Here is a 5,804-nt window from a genome sequence, read left to right as displayed (position 1 = left end):
AACCATCACTCATCCTCAGAGATGCATGTGGGCCACTCCAGCACACACCCACTCGTATCCGCACACACACTCGATTGCTTATTTTGAATGCTGTGTGAGAAGTTATTTTCCCTTCACTCCCCTTGTCTTTGAGCTCACCAACAGGGGGGCCAAGAGYCTTCATGCCATGTGTCACTGCTTCTGACACACAGGACTAAGCAATTCATTAGAGCATGGGTCGAATCATCCCTACACATAGTCTTATCTGTCTGCTCTCAGTCAGCCAGCCTATTGAACAGCGGCTGGACGCCTCTCACTGCTGGTAGGATATGAGCAATTAGCAAGTAAGACCTTTTAGCGCTGCCAGCTGATTTGCGGCCAGTTTTCTGCATACGCCTGTAATTCACTCTGACATTTCATCTCCTCACTTGTCACAGTCTTTATTGTGTATTACCACAAGATAAACAATAATGATGAAGTAATAATCAAATTGGAGGCAATATAATCATTTTGTTTTCCCTTGCGCCAATGTCCACTGGTTGAACCTGTGGGAGACAGCTGAGAAGTGAAGGTTCTTATGYGAAGCGGCGGTCTCAGGAGAGCTGGCTCAGGCAGCCGGGGGGATTCTTCCCAAGTCAACCCAGGGGAAATGGATGACAGTTACACTACCCTCCGGCCAATTAACTGTCATTCTAGCTGTTGGTTTAACTTGCTGACCTTACCTCTACTCTGTTGTTTGTCTTATCATTTCCGGAATAGAGGGCCTCATCTGTGTATGTAAAGTAGAGTGGTGACCTTCAGGGAATGAGAGCAAAGGTCACAGTTCATCCACTGTATTTCTTTCGCGTCACAGCAAATATGCCAAGAACTCTTCTGGGAATTTCAGGGTGCAGAGAAAATGGAGTCCTGTGGGACGAAAGGGAGCTTTCTGTTATTACTTCCAATTACTTCCCAATCTCCCGCTCTATCTACCTGTAAAATGACATTAGATATGCCTGTTCTCATGGTCCTTTACACAGGAAGGCTGTGCTTCTCGGTGATGAGGCCCGTGGGAATTCAAGGTCCATTTTGCTTGCCCTTAGAGTCATCGAGTRGCTGAATGCATCCACAATATAGGGGAGCAAAGTTAATTTCTTAAAAAATGACAAGGGGTTTTGTCATGTGGAGGACGTGTTGACATTGGTGGGAGGAAGCTATGTGCAGCTCCCACATTTGTCTGCGGCCAGGCGTGGGCTTGAGGCTGATGTGTGAATAAGGGTACAGTTCTGGTGAGTGCTGCTGTCTTAGCATGACAACAGAAGGGGTGGGTGGCACTTGTCCCTCTGTAAAGGGAGACAGTGATACAGCGCCCACCCTTCTCTGCCTGCCACAGTGCCACTTCATTGTGACCAGTTGCTACTAAAGGACAAAAACCTTGAGAGCCGACACAGCTGGAGATGGACTGGAGCATTCATACTTGTTCATACTTGATGCTTGACTTGTTCAGACACTTTTCTGTGCTGTGTCTCACAAAAGCCCACTTCCTGATTCCCATCCTGTCCGTGACAGGAGATGGATAGACAGYTTTACTTTATATTGGCTTGAGTTTTTTATTTATTTTTTTTTCCCTGGAACACAGGAGGATGAGTTATTATTGGTGATTTTCACCTRAAGTTGTCAGACTTTCTTGTTTGAATTTACGTGTTTAGTTTCTTAACATTTTAAAGGAAATGAGAACCTTCATTGACGCCACGTGTCGTCAGATCCTAACCAGAACTTCTGTGTTGATTTCTGGTTCAACTCTGTTTTTGTGTCCCACTATTGACTAATAATTTTAATGCTATGGAATGACTTACCAAACTAAACAATTACTATCTGTCTATTAAATTTCCTACTACTATTGAACACAGTTTAAAAATACTTTATTAAATCATTCATGCTTTATCGATGCAGTATTTAGTTCTATTTTTTACAAGTTCCAGGTATGCACTTTGATTTTTTTCTTTCATGTACACTAACCCATCCACAGTTATTAGCTGTGCTTTTAAACTAGTTTATTTTGTGTTTGAAATTGACTACCAAATACTAATTGGCACCATAACTCAAGCAGAAAACCTTGGAACGGTACAACATGTAGCAATGTCTTGTTTCAAGCTAACTTACTTTTTACATTTTCTATTCAAGCTGTTAGTTATCACTGTTTAAAAAAATTGAGTCATGTTATTGTTTTTGTTTACTAAATATTACAAATTTCATACAGTCATTTTCTGTTGATTTATTTAGACAAAAATAATAATTAAAAACGTTCACTTCCCTTTTGATTGTTCTAAACTTCACCAATTTAATATAATTTCATTACCAAATAATGCAACTTGTCGACTATATGAGGCAATATGTCGTTAATGTTCAGGATAAAACGCTTAGGATTCAGGACAGAACCATGAKKATCAGCACAAGTAGCTTTCAGTAAATCAGAATTAACTTATTTGCACATTTTGATGTTCAGTATTAAGGTATCTTTTTACTAAATAATCTGATATTCCTCTAATATATTGTTTCCTGAGCATTTTCATCAACAATCAATAGTGTATCGTGTCAGAGGTTTTATAAAGTTAATAAAATGTCAGAAAAATCTCTAGTATCCCAMTACATTTTTTTATMTTCATCGTGCTGCATTACTGTCATTGAGTTTGGTTGGTTTGCTTAAAATCTTTCATTGTCTCGAAGCAGCTTGTCTAAAGATGAGTAAGATATGGGGAAAGAAGTGATTGGGAATTAACTTCAGGCCAGAAGTTTTTCTTCTGAGTACKTTTAGATCCTGAATACAGAAATGGCAACAATCTTTCCTGCCACTGCCGAGTTACTGTGTCGCATTGGCTTTCTTTCTCTGGGAAACGCCAACAAAACAGCCGCATGCATGAGAGCCCACACATGCACGTGTACACACACATACACGCTGTTGGTATATGTTTCCTCATYGCTCATTTGCATGGCAATGCCATTATCTGGGTGTGAGGTGTCATGCCGGAGTGGCTGACAATGTTTCTTACAACAAGTTTATCTAGGCACAAAGAAAGTTGAGAAGAATAGAGYTCTTTCTCTACCTCCTCCTTTCCTGGCTTTAGCGTATATTCTCTTAAACTCCCCATGGAGTACGAGGAAGCAAGTCACTCATCCTCATCCTGCATGATAGAGTGGTAAATCTATTATTTATACCCCTAGTAAAGCCTGTGGTAAACACTTTGTCTAAACATATAGTTACTGTTTTAGCACTGTGCCTTTCTTAGTCCCTCTTCAATATATTTCCCAGCCTCTGTCTTTTTCCTTCACCTTTTCTTTTTTTTTTTTTTTTTAATATAAAATCTGTTTATTTTTACTGAATTTGTTATAAATTACCATAACCAAATATACTCATGCAGTCTTGGCGAGGCCTTCCTTGGAAACAGGATCCCTGCTCTCAGTGGGACTAACTACATTAAATAAAAAAATACAAAGGTTGAGCTGCTTGTCAGTATTCATTAATAGTAGCGGATATTGGATTCTGAGCAGACACATTACTGTGGACCTTCAAGCGTGGTAGTTTGAGGACTATTGGGTAAACCTAAAGACAATCAATAACAGGGTTTACAACTTAGACACTGGTAAGCATCGTCATTACACTGAGAAGCCCTCTCACCTGCTGTTATCGACCCTTCCTTTCAGGTTTACAAGTCTTGTCTGGTGATGTCATGCGCCATAGAACTGTACGCGTGTGTCTGACTTGGAGAAGCAAAGCAAACAGGACCCGTCTGGGTCACGAAGCAATGTGCAGGGATTCTGAAAGGCCCTGTGTGCGGTATCCATGTTTGAATAAATCTCTCGGTGCTGCTGGTGGTGAGGTTGCAAAATGCAGCAAGGTGATAAGTCGGAGCTGCTGAGTCCGGCGCTGGGAAAGTCTCTGGTGCTTCTGTGTTGTGCTGATAAGCGGACACAGTGCCGAGGTGGATAAACAGTTTCCTGAACAAGGTTTACTCCTTACCAAACAGCACATAAGTTCTCTGGTACAATGATAAGCCAGCAAGCTGCTAGAGCACACATACCAGCCACGTGAAGAATAACAAGAATTTGTTGTAAAGTACATGTTTTATTTATTTACAAAAAAAAATTCTTATTTTTATTATTATTATTTAAATTACTATTATTACTTCAGGTGTGACTGTCTTTCATAAGTCATGAATAGAAAAATATAAGCAGTAAGAGAATGCGGGAGATTCATAAAGCGATTTTTGCTTCTGTTTTCTCTGACATTTAATTTGCGGTAAAATAAAGGAATGTTTGAATTTTTATCAAAAAGATAACACAAGGAAATTTTATATTGCAAACAACTGGGCATGTAGTGAGGTGCTGCTGCTCATATAGTTTGGGTTTATATCAGAATAAAGTAATTATAAAAATATATGTATTTATATATATATGCACACAGTATTTCGTCTTCATTCGAGGTTTGTTTTCAGAGCTCAGTGTCTCTTGCTCATGTTATGCAATAAGTTAAAGATAATAAGTTAAACACTGAAAATATGCATTCTTATTTTTCCTATCAGAGGCACTGAAAGTGAAATAAAACAAAATGAAAACGTTAAATGATTATTTAAAGTACTGATTAACCAAAAGTACAATGTTTAGTTTCTCTCTATTATGTACATCAGCCAATCTCATCTAAGCCACTGGATCCAGAGAAATATCAGCATCATTTTATTTCCAAAAACGCATTTGTTAAAGGTGTTTTGTGGTTTCCTGAGCCATTTTCATTTAGCCGTAAACTGCTAACAGGAAACATATTCAATAAGGCCCTCATATTACCCCTGAGAGACGTTTTAAAGGGTTTCATATTGGCACAAAAGAGAAAAAGAGTTAATAAAACAGCCTGTATTATTTGACTCTCATAGAGAAGTGATGGATAACGCCTATTGGAAGAAGTGAAAATGAACTCACTGAAGAGGATGTGAATGAGACAGAGGGACAGCTCCGGCCATCATCGTTAGACTTCCTGTTTCCCTCCCCTCCACCCCCTCCATCATGCCTTCATTCACATTACCATTATTAAAAAGGAGAGGACTCTTTTAATAAAGTCTATTAATCACACCAGGGGAGTCGGTCCATCGCCTCACCCTCTTGCAGGGGGTTCTAATCAATCAAGCCTGTTGGTAATGTATTCATGGGAGATGTAAGAAAGGACTTGTTTGACAGTGTTCCAAGGAGGAAGAATTTATTAAGTCCCCCTTCAGGAGTCAGGCAATCCAGAGGAGCCATGAATGCTCCCCGTCTCTCACCCCACCCTTGTCCTCTCTGCCTGAGACTGGGAAGAAAAAGGCCTTCATCATGTATGAAGTCTGTACAAATATTGGAAACGTTCAAAATATGTCCTCTCATTAACAGCGATGAGTGAAAGCTAGGACTTCTGGCATTTGTCAGATGTGCTCGGAGTGTAAAAACACTGTTGTACAAGGCCTCTGCTGTGTCGGGCGATGTCGGGACATCACTCTCCTGCTATCCTCTCAAAAGCCGGAGAAAATGTGTCTTATTAGTTCACACGAGGTGGTGAAATTCTGTGCTACACCGCTGACTAATGTACAAAGCTGAGAAAGCACGGCGCTCATGGTTTTTGCCGGGCCTCTGTCAGTGGCGTGTGAGAGGAGAGGGTGTGGAGCCGGGACACCAGGCGGGTAAAATCATGCAGCTGTTGGAGGCCTTCACCAAGTCCAGACTTTATATATTTATTTGCCTATTGCTCATCTCCACCTCAAAACTTTTATTTGCAAATTAATTAGGTGCAAAGGAGGCCCTTTACCCAAAAAATACCTCACAAA

The 5,804-nt window shown here is 40.3% G+C and overlaps 1 long non-coding RNA gene across 1 annotated transcript; it reads right to left on the bottom strand.

Annotated features, from left to right (window-relative positions):
• Positions 1 to 402: 402 nt before the first annotated feature.
• LOC103462662 (uncharacterized) lies at positions 403 to 4,034 on the bottom strand. The gene is made up of 3 exons (XR_533373.1): positions 3,635 to 4,034; positions 702 to 885; positions 403 to 605 (listed from the first exon to the last, which is right to left on the bottom strand). It is a non-coding gene; the product is annotated as an uncharacterized LOC103462662 (long non-coding RNA).
• Between the last annotated feature and the right edge of the window lie 1,770 nt (positions 4,035 to 5,804).

This window comes from Poecilia reticulata, linkage group LG3 (genome assembly GCF_000633615.1).
Source record: "Poecilia reticulata strain Guanapo linkage group LG3, Guppy_female_1.0+MT, whole genome shotgun sequence".
NCBI classification, from domain to species: Eukaryota; Metazoa; Chordata; class Actinopteri; order Cyprinodontiformes; family Poeciliidae; genus Poecilia; species Poecilia reticulata.
The sequence above is the reverse complement of the archived record's forward strand: the minus strand, read 5'-3'. Positions and strand labels throughout refer to the sequence as shown.